The 19102-nt window shown below is 47.9% G+C and overlaps 1 protein-coding gene and 1 long non-coding RNA gene across 11 annotated transcripts in view; one reads left to right on the top strand and one right to left on the bottom strand.

The window, feature by feature from the left end:
* Positions 1-16855, top strand: part of LOC102899549 — a 55717-nt gene extending 38862 nt beyond the window's left edge. For 6 of the 8 annotated variants that reach the window (XR_006599014.1, XR_006599010.1, XR_006599011.1 and 3 more), the window contains one exon: positions 16581-16855. This is a non-coding gene — a long non-coding RNA (uncharacterized LOC102899549). Of the gene's footprint in view, positions 1-13981; positions 14137-16580 lie in introns of those variants that run through there. The other 2 variants (XR_006599013.1, XR_006599012.1) reach the window with 1 other exon arrangement.
* JADE2 (jade family PHD finger 2) overlaps positions 1-19102 on the bottom strand; it is a 115600-nt gene that overhangs the window by 89424 nt on the left and 7074 nt on the right. The gene's annotated exons all lie outside the window — the stretch shown is intronic.

Raw genomic sequence — 19102 nt, 5'->3', positions numbered from 1 at the left:
TGGGACCCCAAACTCATGGGCCCCTGGGAATTTTTCCAAGAACTACCAGAGGGACTTGGCACAAATTAGATGTAACCGTCGGGCAGGCTGGGGGCTTTTGGGGGGTAGCGACGTCTCGAGATAAGGCCAACGGCCGGACAGGCCACCGTGACTCAGCTGCCTTGGGCTGCAGGGAAGCTCCACGGGCGCCCCCAGGAGCCGGAGGGGGAAGGCGGGACCCGGACTGCGTTGCTCCGCCCCTACCCCGCCCCCTGGCTCCGGGAAAGCCTGCCCACCACCCCCAGCTTCCCAGAGGCGCCCGGATTTCCCACGGGTTTCCCCACCTGCTGCAAATAGTAACAAAGGCTGGCGTTTGCAGAGCGCTCACGCTGTGCTAGGTACTTAGCAGGAATCGTGTCTTTTGTGACCCCCAGCAAGGCTCTGAAGAGGGCACCACTTTTGCTGCTAGAGAAAGAAACCGAGGCTCAGAGAGGCCAAGCTACTTACTGAAGGTCACACAGCTACTGAGTGGTAGGGGCCAGAGTTTACAAAACCTCAGATACTTCTTACCCCTTAGGGTACCATGTCCTGACCTTCCTGTTGCTAGCGGGTTCTCTGGGCCTTTCTAAGGAACCAGGACATCCCCTGGGTTGGGGGCTAACACATTACAAATATTTATCTTGGGGCAAATTCAGTGATATTGATTACGTGTGTCCTGAACTCCCAGCCTGGTTTCACATGGTGGCAAAATTCCCCAGCCTTAAGTTTCCCTTTGACCCCCACTCTGACGGAAACTCCTGGGCACAGGGCTGGGCCCCCAGGGAACACTGCCACGCCAATGCTTAGCCCTGCCCTCTGGAGAGATGCAGTCTCCAGAAAGCCCCTATCTTGCTTATAGATTAGTCCCCCAACCCTGGGACCTTGCCAAGAGAGAAGCAGCAGGTGCACACCACCCCCCTGCTGCTGGCTGGGCCCTGACCATATGCGGTCAAGGACAGGACAGTGCCACAGAAAGCCAAGTCTGAGCCACAGAAGAGGTCAAGGAGCAAAGGGCAATCTGTACCCTAGGGCTGTCCTGGGAGCTAACGAGCTCCATGTTATGTGGTGTGGAAGAAATGATTCAAAAATAGGGTGGGATGAGATGACCTCTGAAACCCCAAATTCCTCTCTCCTGTGAGTCAGGCAGTGTCCAAGTGAATGGCCTGTTGTGACAGCCACTCACATAGAAACTTTCCCAGACTCTCTCATTTTCTTCTCCTTTGGCCTTTTTCTTTGGGGACCTGGGACCTTTCTCCTGGAGACTCGGGAAGTATTGGGAAGGAGATCACTGCCACATGTCCCTGCCTCAGTTTGCTACTCTGTCTCAGCGGCCATTATGTAGGCTCTGGGAGGGCTCTGACTTGTGGGGAGTAAGGAAGGAAGCAAAGAAGGAAGGAAAGAAGGACCATGAGAGGGAGAAATCTTGAGACCGGGGACTGCTTCTGTGGCTGAGTTGGTTTTGACCTTTGGCCCCAGTCATAGCTCCATCCTCTTCCCCTAGATATGAGATCTTGAGCACTGTCACTTTATCTCCCAGGGCCTCTGTGAAATGAAAGAACTCTAATATCAACCTCCCTTGTTGGGAGGGTTGTCGGTAGCAACAATGAGTGACCGCTGGGGGTAAGGTCATCTGAAACACAATTCTGTGCTTGTGCCCAGTGGGCAGTCCAGCTCTACAAGCAGACATCATTCGTCATGGTTCTGTCTGAGGAAATAAGTCCCCAAAGACAGGCCAGTTTGGATGGGAGAGGAGGGAGAAAGGGACGTGACTAGGGGCTGCAGGGGATGGGTCTCCTGCAGCAGGAAGAGCTATGGTCTGGGGTCAGTGTACCTGTGTCCTAAAGATACTAAGTACTGCCTCTGTGGTCCAGCATGGTGCTAGGTGCTTCACAAACATTGTCATATTTAGTTCTATCTACAAGGCAGGTAGTGTTGCCATCTCCATTTTATAGTTAGCAAAAGCAAGGCTTAGAGAAGTTAGATGAGCTGTCATCGGAGGGGCATGGAGTCATAGCCAGGCAAGCTGGCTCTGGAGCCCTATCCTACCCAACTCCTGACTCAGGTCCCTCCTCAACTACCCCCACAGTTGTCTTAGGGGCTGGTACCCGGTGGCCCGGCAGATTGTGCCCAGTTCCCCAAGGTCCGTGCCCTTGCCTGGCACCCTCTCTCTGCCAGTTGCCTAGTCCACCCAGAACAGTGCTGATCAACCTGAGTCTGGCATCATGACAGTGTTATACCTTGTACCTTGTACCTTGTACAGAGAGACAGGGACTAGGATCAAAGCCCCAAATGACAGGAGACAGGGTATGGGGGAGAGGTCTTGCCTGGTGCTCAGCTTTGCACAGCAAAGGAAGAAAAGAAGACTGGGAGGCAAGGAGCCACCCCTACCCACCCTGAAGTCAGAACTAAGAAGTGACCTTAGGCACCTTGTTACCAGACCAGCTATGGTTCCATAAGCGTTGGTTTTAGCGAAGGTTTTAGATGGTCATCAAGGAAGCTGTAAGACTGAGGCTGCCCTAACTAAGAGGTAATACTGGAGGACCTCAAGTCCCCCACACCTAATTTTCCTGTCAGAATCATGACCTAGCCTAGGGCATTCCCTGATCAAAGCCCTGTATCACCAGGAGGTCTGGAAAACCTCTGTCCAGTGGCTCTGAGCCCCACATGGGTTCCCTGCCTTTAGTTAGAAGAGCCCCCTCTTTGCCCTCACACCTCCACTCCCAAGGAACTCTTCCTCTGTCCTTGGAAACAAACTGCTCCCAACTTCAAAGCATTATAATCCTCCCCAAAGAGCAATCTTGAGAATGTCAAGGGGAAATTATTGAATTATCCTGGTTGGCAGAAAAATCTAATTTATAGCAAAGCACTTCTCCTGAAGTTTTAATAGATTTTTTTCCTCCGATGGATTTTAATGTGCAATTGTTTCCCGGGCTCGGAAATTTAGTTGGAAGCACTGACATCGCTTTTCAATGCTTGATTTATTGCCAGCTCTCTGCTTTTGAGCCTGATAGCAAACCCAACATTCTATTTTCCTAAACTGAGAGACTGCACTTTCTGTTTATCCTGCTAGACCAGACATCTGATGGCACTGCCATCTCATTAAGGGTGTAAGGAGGACTGGCGATCTGGCTGAAACTTTCATGCCCTCCCTACCTGGCTCCCAAGGACAAGTCCCCTCCTTGAGGATTTTGCTGGATGGAATCTTAGTACTATGTTATGAGGATACTGTTGATCTGTGGACACCACCGGGGGCAATGGCATGGCTAACCTTCCCCTCTGCCCACTCCCTGCCTCTCAGTCCGTCAAGGTGTGTGGCACAAAATAAGGGCTCAGCCAATAGGTGTTGATTCAAAGAGAGTGGGGCAAGAGGGTGGTGTGACTGAGTGTCAGAGTCCTGCTTGGGCCAATGACAGCTTAGGCCAAGGAACATTGTGTTGACATCTTTGCCCAAGCTCCAGTCCATTGGCTTGCAATCATCTGGGCATAGCACAGGGGCAGCAGGTAAGAGTGCTGTCTAGAGATTTTAATTAATGGCAGCATGACCAACTTGGGAAAAAGGGCACAAAGGCATCAAAAAAATACACTCTACCCTCAAAGATAAGAAGCTTAGTGAGCCCCCAGCCACCTTTCAAGAGTATCTGACTAGGGCAATGCTTAACCCAAACTTGGTAAGGAGAGTGGGGCTTTTGGAATGTACAACAGGCAGAGAAGGGAGTTATTTAGGAATAAAATAGACTTCCTTTGATCCCTTGGAATGATGATACCCATTTTACAGACACAGAAAATGAGGCTCAAAGAGGGGCAGAAACTCACAAAGCTTTGGCAAACAGCCAAAGTGACACTGAGATCCAGCTGTTTGACTCCCTGAGGTCTCTTTTCACAGCAGTGTGGGTGGCTGTACCAGGCTCTTGCTAGACTGACCCTGCAGGACTCAGCAAAGTTCAGGATCCTTTGAAAGAGTGGGCATCCCTCAGGCCCCCAAAAGAGGTTGCCGACCATCTAGTTTTAGAATAGGTTGACAGGCCCATGGGGATTCCTTCCTAGGTCACCCTTGTTTTCTGGGGGTTTCTCCTAGCAATCCTGCCATCTCTGACCCCATGTACCCAAATATCCAGACCCTGCCCCCCTCAGAGATTTCAGTCTCTTTCTTCCCAGAGATCCCTGCTGTCGTGCCAAGTGAAAGGATCATTTGGCCAGAGAGGGGTGTGAACAAGGAATGAGGAGGAAAAGGTCTGTACCCTTTTGATCACTCCTTCTCTCTATACTGTGTCCTCCCCCATTTCTCCCTGACTGCCTTATCTTCTATCCTTGGGAAATTTGGGGTTCCTATCACAGGGCAGTACCAGGAACAGCGTCAAACGGCCTGACCTCTGGGAAGCCCTAGAGGAGGTCCCTGGGGCTAGAGGGGTCACCCTGGCCAGAGTCCCTATCTGGACATGGAAGTTGGGACTTCCATGGAAGTGGCAGGAAGTTGGGAAACACTCCCAGTGTGTAGGGCTGAAGCAGACCCTGCACACTTTGTGAGACTACTCCCATTACATCCAGCCCTCTGGAGCAAATCCAGGAGCCCAGCCAGGAGAGAGTGGTTTGGGGGGGGGGGGGCACATAGAATTGTGAGGAGGGGGATCATGGCAGGTGTTTCTCTCTAACTTCAGGGAAGAGACAGGTCTGGGGCTGAGGATCCTAGAGACTCCACTCCTATAAGGAAGGTATCCTCACCACTCAAGCTGCAAAAGCTCTGTCATGGGGACAGAGTACATTGTCACAGGGCTATTCCCCTGGCAACCTGCCTCTCAAGGTTCCACCAGACGAGCTTCTGCTCAGGAGTGAGGGAGAGCTACTACCCTCATTAATTCACCCTGCCCCTCCAGATTTAATGACTTCCCAAATGCTACCTCTGCTAGGACAAGTCCCCAGCTGTGTCCCAGCCAGCTGGAACCCAGGTGACCTGATTCCCTTCCTGGTACTCATCTCTGTACCCCCTGGCAGACTTGTGACTGCACCAGACATGGATGTGAGCCAGGCCCAAGAGAGCTGAGTGGCAGGTGGGGGGAAAAAGAAGGAAGCTTGAGCAAGCTGGTTATGCAATTCTAGCTCCTGGGGATGGGGAGCTCATGACAGGCCAAGACTGGGACACTTTTCCTGAGGGTGTTGGGAAGCAGACTTCCAGGATGCTTCCAGAAGGACAAAATGGAGATCAGGGATGAGGAAGCTGCTGATAGGACCCCAAATACATGTTAAGTCAGTCTTCAGTAGGTCTGGGAGCTTTGAGGGTCCCAAATGGTCAGCTAGAAAGGCAGGGCCAAGGAGTGCTCAACATGGTGCCCCAGTCCCCCACCTGCAGTTTGGTAAGATGAGGTGTAGGGCAGCCCAGTTCTGGAAGGAGGTATGCATGAGCAGGGCTCTGGCCCCACCCATGAAAGCTCCCCAATGCCACAGCCCCTGCTGACCAGCCATTCTGATCAGACCATGGGGCAGGGTCCCTTGCCTAGGTTTCTGAAACCTTACCCTCTGGTGAGTAATTTCTAGGAGTTTGTGCCTGGCATCAAGATCAGAGATTTTACTCTCCACCTCCTACCTCTGAAGGATTCACGAAGAAGGGCTTTCTTGAGGGCCCTGGGGGATGCTTCTGATCTGAGAAGGCTCCAGAGGCAGGATGAGGGGCATGTGTGGACCTGAAGCACTTGGGGCAGGAGGTTTCTGGACCAGGTCCTCCATCCCACGCACCCTGGCACAGGCTCCCTGGGTCTGAGTCTGACAGGCACCAGAGGCTGGCATGCTTGATGGTGGTCATGCAACAGGCATGTCCACCACCCAAGCCCTTGGCCCCCAGCCCATGCCTCAGTCCCACTGCCTCTCAGTGCCAAGCAGACTCAACAAGGGCAGTAGAAAATGGCCTGAGCTCAAGTTGCAGCTGAAAGTCTGGGCTAGACTTAAAGAACTTTCTGAATATAAGAGCTGTGATGTGTAACCAGGAGAGGTGTGAGAAGGTAGACTAATCACTCAACTCTCAACAACCACATGCCAGCCTTGTCCCTTCAACTTGTTTTTTCCACTGGTCAGATCTCAGGAAATGGCAATGCCAGCCACCTATCCACCCAAGCCCCCTGGGCAGTGAGCCCTTCAGCCCCATGGCCAATCCAGCATCTTTTCCTTCCAAACATCTCCAGAAACAGTCCCTAGCCCTCCACCTCCACTGCTACTACTCAGGCCAAGCCACCACCACCCCTCTTGTAGATGCCTGTAGCAACCTCTCCCTGTCTGCCTGCTCCTATCCATGCCCTTGCTGTCCATTCTGCACCCAACAGCCAGAGTGAACTCAGAATTTAAGTCAAAGGGGTCTCTCTCCTGCTGCAAACCCTCCAGGGGTCTATGATCCCCTTGGGTAAAGGTCCTGCCCAGTCTGGCTCCAGGACATCTCCTGCTACCTTGACTCAACATTCAGCCACACAGTGACCTCATTCTGCATGCCCCTAGCTTCACCATGACTCTCCCGTCTTCCTGGACTTTAAACTGTCACTTACTCATCTTTTAAGACCAGGAAGACTTTCTGGTCTGCCAACCCGCTCCAAGGCTGTGAGAATTCTTGCTGAACCTGAATCCATCTCCCCAATACCTATCACCTCTTGCTGTCATCTTTCTTTACTCTGAAATCTACCTACTTAAGAGTGACAGCCACAATCAAGACAATAGAACAGACATGTGAAATGACCACAACCCATCATCAATGATATCATCATCATCACTGCTCACTGTAACTGAGCACATTATATGTGCCCAGTACTATTGTAAGCATTTTATGTGGATTAAGTTATTTAATCTTTATGAAAATCCTATGAAGTCAGATTTGCCTTAAATTCCAAGATGCCCCATAGGGAGTCAGTGTGGCTTGAGGTGGATAGGAAGGTTTTGTGGTAGAAGTAGGAATGGAACTGGGGTTCAAGGGATGAGGAATAACTGGTAGATAGGCACAGGAGAAGTAGTCCAGGCCAGTATGAAGAATACTCCTAATAGTAATAATATATTGAGCACTTACTATGGACCCTTCACTGTGCTCAAGAGCTTTATATTTATTATCTTGTTGGACACTCACAACAACCATGAGAAGTAGATATCAAGAGTCCCATTGTGCAGACAAGGACACTGAGTAACTACTGTTGGTCTCCAGCCTTGGAGGGAAAGAAACAGCCTTGGCCCAAGAGGCTTCAGTCCCCTGAGGAAAGAGCCCAGGACAAGGAGAGCAGGACTGTTGGTATAGGAGGGAGTGGACACTCACTACTTGCTCTGAGGGGGAGCAGTGAGGGCTGGAGGTCCCATCTCAGAGGAAGTGGGAGAGGACCAGAGCTGGGCTTTGAAGGATGGGCAGGAGTTAGGGAGGCAGAAATAAGGGGAGGTTGGTGATGGAGGATGGGGGCCACATAGCCCCCTTCTTCTGCCCCTCGTCACCTTCCCCACTATCTCCCAGGATCCCAAGAGTAAGCTTCCAGAGGAGAATACTTACAAATTTAAGTGCCTCATACCCATGCAACTTTTTCTTTTTTTATTATCATAAAATACACCTAACCTAAAATATACCACTTTAACTATTTTTAAATGTATGTTCAGGGGTATTAAGTACAACCTCATCACTGTGCAACCATTACCACCATCCATCCCCAGAACTTTTTCATCATTCCAAACTGATTAATAATTCTCCATTCCCCCCTCCCCCCAGTCCACAACCACCACTCTACTTTCTGTCTCTATGAATTTGACTACTCTAGGTACCTCATACAAGTGGAATCATGCAGTATTTGTCTTTTTGCGTCCAGCTTATTTCATTCAGCATAATGTCTTCAAGGTTCATCCTGTTGTAGCATGTGCCAGAATTTCCTCCCTTTTTAAAACTGAGTAATATTCCATTGTAAATCTAGACCTCATTTTGCTTATCCATGCATCCACTGATGAGCATTTGAATTGTTACTACTTTTTGCCTATTGTGAATAATGGTGCTATGCCCTTGAGGGTACAAACATCTGTTCAAGTCCCTGCTTTCAGTTCATTTAGGCACATATCCAGAAGTGGATTTGCTGGATCATATGGTAATTCTGTATTTAATTTGTTGAGGTGTTGTTTTCCACAGCAATGACGCCATTTTACATGCTCATTGGCAATGCACAAGGGCTTCCAGTTTCTCCACATCCTTGCCAAAACGTGTTATTTTCTGTGTAGTTTTTTTTTTTAATGATAGTCATCCAAATGGATATGATGTGGCATCTCATAGGGATTTTGATTTTGATATTCTTAATAATTAGTGACATCGAGCACCTTTTTATGTGTTTCTTGGCCATCTGTATATTTTCTTTGAAGAAATGTCTATTCAAGTCCTTTGCCCACTTTCAAATCTGGTTATTTGGGTTTCTTTTGTTGTTGAGTTGTAGGGGTTCTTTAGATATTCTGCACATTAGCTCTTTATCAGGTATACGATTTGCAAATATTTCTCCCATTCCATAGGGTTCCTTTTCACTGTTGGTAGTGTCCTTTAACGTACAAAAGTTTTTCATTTTGATAAAGCCAATTCATCTATTTTGCTTTTGTTGCCTGGGCTTTTGGTGTCATATTCAATTAATCACTGCCAAATCCAATGTCATGAAGATTTTCTTTTATTTTTTCTTCTACAAGTTTCATAGTTTAGCTCTCATGTTTAAGTCTTTGATCCATTTTGTCTTAATATTTGTTGATGGTGTGAGGTGAGGACCCATCTTCATCCTTTGTGCGCAGATACCCAGTTTTCCCAGTACCACTTGTTGAAAAGACTGTCCTTTCCTCAGTGGATGGTCTTGGCACCCTTGTCTAAGAGTGTTGGACCATATATGTGAGGATTTATTTCTGCGCACTTCATTCTGCTTTATTTGTCTGTCTGTCTGTCTGTCTGTCTTTATGCCAGTACCACAGTTTTGATTACTGTAGATTTGATTACTGAAGTTTTGTATTCAGGAGATATGAGACCTCTAACTTTTTTCTTTTTAAACATTGTTTTGGTTATTCGAGATTCTGTAAGATCCCATTTGATTTGTGGTTTTTTGTTTGTTTGTTTTAAGTAATCTCTACACCCAATGTGGGGCTCAAACTCATAGCTCCAAGATAAAGAGCCCCATGCTTCACCAACTGAACCAGCCAGGTGCCCCTGAGAAATTCCATTTGAATTTCAGGATGGGTTTTTCTTCTCTATCTAAAAACAAAAAAAACCCAGGAAACAAAAAAACAACAACAAAAGACACTGTTGTAATTTTGATAGTGATTTATGGACCCTTGGAACTTTAAGGAGGGCCTGGGCCAGCTAGGGTGTCCTAAAGTAACCAGGAACCAGCAAGCACAGTGAGAATCAATAGAAATCTGAGCAGAAGGGGAAGGCACAGATTGGCACATCAAAGAGTAAGGTCAAGAGGCTACCCTTCTTTAGAATAGTGAATACTTTGGCTCTTCCCAGGGTTCCATCAAAGACTGGTCTCTATGGGAAGGAGCTCACCTATCTGTGTAATGGGCATTGCATTCCTAAGCCAATGAAAAGTCTCTTCCAGAATCAAAAACATCCTCCTTTCCCTCATTGAGTTTTCTCAGGCTTTTGATGTCCTTGTTGGTTTGCTAGGAACTGGTATTCCCTATCGTGGCTTCTAAGAGCAGTAGTGCTATTTTTTATGTGGCTGGGACTCTGTCTCACTTCAGCCCTTGGACAGGTCATGCTTTTAGTCCAGGAAACTATCCCTTCTGGGAGGGGTATGTTTCTCAAGACTGGGGTAGGGGTGATAGGAATGAGCAGTTCCTGGCCCTTTGGGAGAGGATGGCTGGACAGAAGTCCTTGGTGAAGATTATAGAGATGGTCTCTCCTTATCCTGGTACAAGTTACAGGCAGACCCAGACCCCAGTAAGTGAGGTCCACCTGTAGCAGCAAAAGCAAAGGAGGGCACAGGCAGCCTTCTTGTGTAGCCTAGACTCTTGAGGGATGACTCATTGGGCCCTATGCCAGACCTCTGGCTCTGCCTCAGAAAAACTCCTGCACTCAGTCCATACTGAAGACAGACAGATGGACAAACAAGCAGAGCACTCTGGTCTCTTCATGGGGCACAATTCCCAGTTCTGAGCTGTGACATTCACCTGGCTGTGGGGACACAGAAGAGTCTTTATTGTCCTAACTCTAGGAGGTGTGGCTGGGGCTTCTAGAAACTCATCCTGCCCTGGAAGATGCCATCGAAGTCCAGCTCTGACAGTGAGGACTGGGATTTCAGGCACAGCCTGAATTTCATTTCTTTTTAAAAAATTTTTTTAACGTTTATTCATTTTTGAAAGTGAGAGAGACACAGCATTAGCGGGATAGGGGCAGAGAGAGAGGGAGACACAGAATCAGAAGCAGGCTCCAGGCTCCGAGCTGTCAGCACAGGGCCCAACACAGGGCTCGAACTCACGGACTGTGAGATCATGACCTGAGCCGAAGTCGGATGCTCAACCAACTGAGACACCCAGGTGCCCCACAGCCTGAATTTCTATTTCAAGTGTCACATAAATGTGATTGGGTGTCACAATAAGGTTCTTGAGCCAAACGGGAGCCTCTACCCAAGTTGTTTTTAAAGCATTTCAAGTTTTAAGAGACTGATTGGGGTCACTTTAGATATAGAAGTGAAGCAGCAAGGAGGGAACATTCTTTCTATTTCAGAGATGAAACAATAAAGGCCTAGAAAATTATATCAGTACTGGAGACAATCCTATACAATTGAGGCTTTCTGTTTTACCAGGTGAAATCTATCCATCTGTCCGTCTTTTGCTTCATTCATTCATTCATTCATTCATTCATTCATTCAGTGCTTACTCCTGGACAGGTCCCTAGCTATAGGCTAGGGATACAGCAGTGAGTCAGACAAGACAGAACCTCTCTCCCATGGAAGGCAAAGTCTTGTGGGGAGACAGATGGTAGCAAAAAACAAACAACAACGACAACAAAACCCTAATGAAGGGAAAGATGTAATGGAACATGGGCCTATGGGAATATTTAAGTACAGAATCTGATCTGAACCAAGAAGTCATTGAGGTTTCCCCGAGACAGCAGAGACCAGCAGGATGAGCCAAACAAAGAAGAGTATTCCAGGCAGAAAGAGAAGCATTGTGCAAAGGCCTGGGGGCTGGAGAAGGGACAGGCCCAGAGAAGAAAGGAGACCTGAGGAGTTAGAGACCAGAACTGAGGCTTTGGAATTCCTACGTATATTCTTTCCCCCAAACCCCAGCCCAATGCCCCCAACCCTGCAAGCTTCCTGGCCTCACACAACACCCCTGGCTCCTGTTGGGCCATTCATTGCACTCCCAGGTACCCAGGAGAGCTCAAAGACAAAAGAGCTCAAAGAGTGAAGAATGTCAGAATTGTGCAAAGAACATATAGGGTATATTCAACTTTGTGGGAGCTGGTGGGAGCCTCTGGCTTGAGATAGGATAAGAGGCTAAAGATTGAGGGCTGAGTGGAAAAGTTTTACCACCAAACAGAGAAACTATTCCAGCAGAGAATCTAAGGCTCAGGGTTGGGGAGGGAGAAGAAATGGAATAATGAATTATCTGTGTTCTGTTTTCAAAAAGCAAAGTTTCTGAGTGTTGCTGATTGACTGGGGATATTGGGTTTGTAGGTCAGGTGAGCAGTGGGTTGGCTGGAAGTGGTCAGCTGTGTACCTGGAACATCTGCTTCAAGATTATGATGTCTAGCAGCCTCTGTGTGTACCTGACATGCTTGAATCAAGATCTGGGTGACCAGTCAGGTCTGCACTGATTGACTAGTCCTCTCTAAGCATCTAGAAGGCCAAACTGGGAGTATTTATTGCCTTTGATTCTTTATCTATGAAAGATTGTAGGGACACCTAGGTCCTCACACTCTCAGTCCAATCCAGTTAACAACTGTTTGCTAAATGCAACTGTCAATCTGGAACCCATATCCACAACACCTGAGCTAGAGTTTGCTTCCTGCCCCTTACCCCCATCTGCTGTGTTGAATTCTCCCTCTTCTCATATTCCACTGTGTCTGCCCAAGTCCAAACCACCATTATTGTTCACTCAAAGGGATTCACTTCTTCCAAACTTATCACCTCCTGCTCATGGTCTGTGTCTAAAATGTTACTCTTCTTCTGCAAACTTTTTCATTGATTCCCCTTGGCCACTGGACAAAGCTCTAGGGTTTGCACACCTAGGCAATTATACAACCACAGCCAGATTTCCAGTTCAGCTCCGCCCGGGCTTGTAGTAGAACTAGTGCTAGGCCACGAGAATTTTACAGAGGCCTGGTTGCCTTTTGAACTTGAGTTTCTGGTTCGTAGAATAGAATGGATTCCCATATGAACAGGAAATGCTTCTCTGGGGCACTGTTCTTTGAAAGAAATCAAGGGGTCTCACAGACTGACCTTGAAAATTTTCTTTCAAAGTCAACCTGGGGCGCTGGTGGCTCAGTCAGTTAAGCGTCTGACTTCGGCTTAGGTTATGATATCACATTCCATGAGTTTGAGCCCCGCCTTGGGCTCTGTGCTGACAGTTCAGAGCTTGGAGCCTGCTTCGGATTTTGTGTCTCCCTCTCTCTCTGCCCCCCTCCCCCCACTCATGCTCTGTCTCTCTTGCTCTTAAAAATAAACATTAAAAAAATCAAAGTCAACCAAAATCACCACCTCTGAAACCTTCCCTCATTTACACTCATTTCTGCCCCCACCTGCCACCATCATGTCAAGCGGTTGTGAAAGGCCTCCAAAGGCCCCTCTCCTGTTGGGTAAAATGGGTACCCAAGGGCCTGCCTGACTGTTAACTGGGGCCAGTTCTAGGGAAAGGAGAGTTGGGATGACACACTCATTTTAACACGTATGCGTCTGTAATGTGGGAATGTTTTTACAAGCATGTATCACTCCTGTAATTAAAGATGCAAATCTAGTAAAAAGCTCCATCCCTTAGGCCATGGGTTCAGAGGGCAGAGGGTAAAAAGGAACACTTGATAGGTGGCACGGCACTGGAGCTGGGCCTGGTCAGGAGGTCAGCAGCAACAAGGGGGCATCTGGACCAGATAAAGGCAAGATCCAGGGTGAAGAGCAAGTTAGTACTGTAGTGGGTAGGGCCTTAAACGCCAGGCCAAGGAGTTTATGTAACTAAGGTGTTTTTGAGCCAGAAGGATATGATCTGAGCTAGGTCTTGACGTTGGAGCTGGCAAAGGTGAGAGAAAGGCCAGGGTTGCCAGGAGCCTATTTGTGCATCCCAGTGAGAAAAGCAATAATCAGGGGAATGAATGAGCTGGTCTGGTCTCGACCTTTATACTGAGGGCAGGGCCCACCCTCTACCTGTATGGAGAATTACAAAGCCTCACTAGGCAGTGGTAGTTCTGTGCCTCAGGTTCCTGGTCCACCTGGAGCTGGAGACAGGGTAGCTAACATCTTAGCACGGGTGTGTTTCAGTTACACTTTCCCACCTTGACCCAGAGAGGGGGTGGTGCCCACTGAACCTCTTGGGGCATCCAGTTCTTTCTGTCTTCATAGAACAACTTCAGACTAGCTATTTGGTTTTGGGTCACCTGGTGATTTATCTGCATATCACATTTTCCTGGGTTCTGGAGGAAAAGCTAGCTTGTACACCACAAAATAAGTGGTGAGGATGTGCCAGCATGAGCCAGATGATGCTTCCCATAGTCCAGAGCCAATTGCAAGAGGCAGGATGGGTGATTTAGCAATGCTGGGGGTTCCAAAGGATCCCAGAGAGACCCAGACACTTTGAGAGACTGGGTCTGACACCAACGAGGAAAGCCCAGTGCACCTCCCAGTCCTGCCTCCTGCCCCATCAGAAGCTACTGGGGACAGCCATGCCTAAGGGGCCATCCAAAGTTACTTGGAGACCTAACATGCAGAAGGCTGGGTTTTGGACAGGTTCTCCAAGATCAGAAAAGCTTCCTTCTTAATTATGGTACCTTCACTATCATGACCAGGTACTGAGGACTCAAAGATGAAAGAAAACCCAACAAACTCTGAAGGGAAGAAGTATCTTCTCCTGTCTCTGACTCCTTTGAGCGGCTTAGTGGAAGAGATCAAGTCCCCACTGCATCCTGAAAGGGCCCAGAAACTTCAGAGTACTGCAAACACATCAGGCAAGGAAATTCTCTTCCTCTGCTCCAAGCAGTTTCACAGCTCAGAGCTCTGGGGTCTGCTATTCCCTCTACCTGGATGCTTTTCCTCACCTGGCCCCACTATCAGCTGAGAAACTCCTGTTCTTTATTGCAAGTATCACCTCTTCTGTGAAGCTTTTCTTTACTGCTCTACTAGCACACTCCCCTCCACCATTATTTCTGTATCTTGTACTTGTACCCATCGCTGCACATTGCACCCTCTGCTATTTTGCTTTATTTATGTGTCTGGAGTGATGTCATATGAACCTTCCTCTGCTCTGTGTCCCCAGGGGGTAGCCTAATGTCTGCTCCATTGAGCAGGTGCTCAGTGATCACTGGTGCGACAGAACCATGAAGAACAGTCCCAGATTTCCCAAGCCATTTCAAGTTCACTTCAAGATGGTTTAGCCCTCTTGCCAGCCCACCCTTAGTCCCCAGGGACCTCCCGCTCTGCCTAAGGTTGGAGCCTGATGTTGGCCATTCCTGGAGGTTATGTCTCTTGAAATGGTCCTCAAATTAGGAGGCTGTAGTGGTCCCCCAAGTTCTTGGTGAACTTGGGACTCAGGCGAAAGCAGAGTGGGGAAGGCTGGGAACTTTGGTGATCCCCTCACTGCTCTGGAAATGGACTCTTTTATAACAGCAATACAGTTATGATTGACAGCCCAGATGCAATACAGAGCCCAAGTATGCTGCCTGGGCGGGTGTCCTGCCAACCTCACCTGGAGATGGCCAGGTGGGCACTCAGGACCCAGTATGTCATTCAGCTTGGGCCATGGGCAGAGTATGTGAGACTAGCCAGGCAGGTAGGAAACCCTTAGCCACCCTCTATGAAACAAGTACTTCTGAGTCCTCAGTCTACCTCTTTCACCCTCACGATAAGGATCTGCTGCCCAGGCAAGCTGTGTAGCAAGGAGAAATCCAGCCCCCGTCAGAAGGGCCTTAGCAGTACTAGTTGTCCTCTTGGGTGCTTCAGCCCCAGGCTTCTTGCTTCAGACTTTGCATTCCTCTAGAACGACAGTGCCCCCTGTCCCTGGCCATTTGGCCAAGTCAGTGCCTTGCCCTACTTCTACCAGGGCAGCTTTTCTGTGGACCTCTCAGGCCTTAGAATTTGCTGGCTGGCTGATGGCTCATCTTCTGCTAAGCTAGGCTCTGATGCCCAACACCACCCTCCCTACCCCCTCACCCCAGCTTGAGTCAGCACCCAGCTGATTGCTCAAGTCCTGGCTCTGGTCTCTAAGAGGTCTCTGGGCAAATCTGCAGCTCAGTTTTAAACACGTCTGCATTTGGTCTCTTCGGTTCATTGATCAGGAATCATATGATCTTTTAAAAACACAGCTGGTAGAGTGGCCCATCTGTGCTTCTGCATTTGGATCAGTAAATTGAGCTGCCTAGAATTTATTTAAACCTACAGGTCTGAGTACAGAATGTGGCTGCCCTCACGATGCCTCCTGTGATGATCTTCTCATTTTCTCATTTTCTGGATCATCTTCATTCTTGGGACGATCCTTGGCTGGGCTTCTAGCACTAGGTCTGTTTTTAACACTCATTTGTCTCCTGAGCTCTTCTAAGGACTATTTTCTCTTTACACTGAGATTCACTAATTACAGGGTAAAGCACTAATCTGCACTCTTCCCCCATGGCTGAAACACACACACACACACACACACACACACACACACACACACACACACTTATTTCCCAGCCAAGCAGACAAGATGGGTCATAAGTCCTTAGGCAGTAACCCAAAATAGTGATGGTCTCTATGGTCCCCTACCCTCCCCCTATCCTTTGAAATAAATGTGGGAACATTGCTAATGTGGCAGAGACTTCCAACTTGCCCCCAGTATCTGAGCACATGACCATCAAAAATAAATACTCGGGGCACCTGACCGGCTCAGTTGGTAGAGCATGCGACTCTTGATCTTGGGGTAATGAGTTCTAGTCCCACACTGAGTACAGAGCCTACTTAACAAATAAATACATACATAGGTACTAAAATTCCTGGCCTCCTTTCCAGCTATGTGATTAATTTTTGATCAATGAGATATAAGTATGATGGTGTATACAACCTCTGGAAAGTATCCTTAAAGGGAAAAGGCATGCTTTCTTCCTTTCTCCCTTCTTTGTGCTAGTTAAAAAGCACCTTTGGTGATGTGATAGCTGGAGTTAGAGCAGCCATCTGGGAACATGAGGGTGAAGCCACACCTTGAGGATGGCAGATGTGGTAAACTAACTTCCAAGATGGCCTCCAATGATTCTCAACTTCTGGTATTCATGTCCTTATTTACTTCCCTCCCATATTAAAATAGTGCTACCTGTGTAATCATTAGGATGTTGAAGAAATGATGGTGTGGCTTCTGAAACTACATTGTAAAAGACATTGCAGCTTCTGTCTTATTTCTTTTTGAATCACTTGCTCTAGGTGTGTAGAAGCTGGCTGCCATGCTGTAAGTACACTCAAGCAACCCTATGGAGGATGACAGGTGGTAAGAAACTAAGGCTTATTGTCAACAGCCAGAACCAACTTGCCAGGAGTGCTGCAGTCTCAGTCAAGCCTTCAAATGACCACAGCTCTGTCTGACATCCTGACTGCAATCTCATGAAACAGCTCCAGCCAGAACCATGCAGCTAGGTCACTTGTGAATTCCTGATATGTCACAGAAAGTGGGAGACAGTAAATGTTTATTGTTGTTTTAAGCCACGGAGTTTTGAAGTGATTTGTTACAGAGCAATAGAAGAGCCACAAAAGGGAAGGAGGCTTGGCCTCTGAAATTGTGGAGGGCTGTAGCAACCTTGACCCTTGATCTACTGAAGACTTTTTTTTTTTAAAGAGACATAAACTACTCTTACTTTCTACTATTTTGAGTTTTCTGTCATTCCTATACTACTCCTGTTTTGGCACCACTCATTTAGAAACTCTTCTGGGAATTGCTACCTGGATGTGCCGTTGGAGACCATTTCAGCCACGAGTGTGCCAACGGTATGTTGTGGCCTAAATCTTCCTAAGATGAAGGGCAGTTAATGTGTAAAAATGTCTCTAAAAGGAATTTTATAATGAGAACCACAGGACAGGGATTAGGAGATCCTGGCTCTATACCCTCCTGAGAGATCTCACTTAATATTTTGGTGACCATACTTGGCACAGAGTGACATTGTCTTCATACGGGTATCCCTGGATGTCCATGAGGTTCAAAAAGATTTATAAATAAGTGCTTTGGAGAGTGCCAAGATTCTTTACCAACTGAAGATAACACTCTTGCTATAAGTTGGGCTGATTCTAGATGGCGTGAGCCTACCCCAGCATTTATAGACGTTCTGTTCATGGTCCAGCTTTCAGGTGTGCATCTCATGTAGCCTACTGAGCAATTCCTAAGCAGTGATGAGATGCCCTGCTCAGGTCCAGTCAGCTGTGGCAGCTGACTGGACAGAATGATGGCAGTCCTGCTAGTCTTTTCTTTTTAAGAAAGCACTCCTTCCTGGTGCCCTGGTTGTAAGACAATGGCCAGCCCTCTGGGGTAGAGGCTTCCTCTCTACCCCACATCCTGCTTTATAACAGACTATGACATTCAAGTGGACCAACCAGCCATCACAATTCCTGGATCTGCTTAACGTTCTTCACCTTCTCCCACTTGGCTCTTGCCACACAGTGGGATGGATTCCCTCTGAAATCTTAGCCTCCTGAATTCTACCAGAGGACTTGACCTCCTACATGTTAGATTTTTCCAGGACTCTACTCTCGCTCTTGGACTTTAACAAAAACCTTCTGTACCCTTAGAAGCCTCAATTATTTCCCCATCCTGGTCCCATCATAGCCATCTGAACAACCAAAAATTTTCTTAAGCCCTATATTAATTAGGGTAATGCTAAATGCTATAACAAACAAATCCCAAAAAACCTGTATTGCCTCAGACAATGTAGTGAATTTCTTGCTCACATAAAACCCAAATGGGTATTTCTGATCAGTAGCGTCTCTCCTGTAAGTGATAAGTCAGGGACAAGGAACCTCCCACCTGTGGTTCTGCTCTCTCCAACATGTGGTTTCCAAGAGGATCTCAACATGGAGGAAGGGGAAAGGCAGGGTGGAGAAGGCCTATCTGCTGCTTAACTATCTTGGGCTGGAATTGACACATGTCATCCCTGATCAACATTCTATTGCCAAGAACAAGTCACTTGACTCCTCTCAGATGCAACGGATGTGAGCCGAAGGGTGTGTGTTGGGAAATGTAGTCTGTGCTGACTCTTTCCTATCCTCAACTTTATTCTATAGAAGGGCAGAGGATGACTGTGTTTGGTGAACAGTTAGCTGCCTCTGCTCCACACTTCTTTTTTTAATGTTTATTTATTTTTGAGGGAGAGAGAAAGAGAAAGAGAGAGAGAGAGAGAGAGAGAGAGAGAGAGAGAGAATGAGCAGGGAAGAGGCAGAGAGAGAGGGAGACACAGAATCTGAGCTGTCAGCACAGAGCCCAATGTGGGACTCAAACTCACAAACCGTGAGATCATGACCTGAGTCTGTGAGCCACTCAGGCACCCCTCTGCTCCACACCTCTTATTTCCTTCTGCCACAACCTCAGCAAGACTGCAGCCCAGGTACTATAGGCCAGCCTGACTTCTTGGCTTTTAGATCCTGGAGAAAACCTTGAGGGCGACAGATCAGTGTCAAAGCAGATTCATCACCTCCAAAGGCAGTACAGTGATGTATTGCCAGGTCTGGGTCAGATTCTCTCCTATTTCCCATAACAAGGGTTCCAAACATCTCCTCTTTGCCCTTATCCCCTCCTCCCACCCTCATTCTCAGCAGGAGAGCATTTTAGGGCCAAAGGGCATGGTGCCCCCTCCACTTGTCTTGCTCTCTCCTCCCCGCCACAGTCTCAGAAGCCTCTCTGTGCTTGCAGTCACCCTAGCTTCCCAGCCCAAACTGCTTCCTAGGCTTCAGACCTGTGTATC

Source organism: Felis catus, chromosome A1 (genome assembly GCF_018350175.1).
Source record: "Felis catus isolate Fca126 chromosome A1, F.catus_Fca126_mat1.0, whole genome shotgun sequence".
Classification (NCBI taxonomy): domain Eukaryota; kingdom Metazoa; phylum Chordata; class Mammalia; order Carnivora; family Felidae; genus Felis; species Felis catus.
This window is presented reverse-complemented; position numbering and strand designations above follow the sequence as displayed.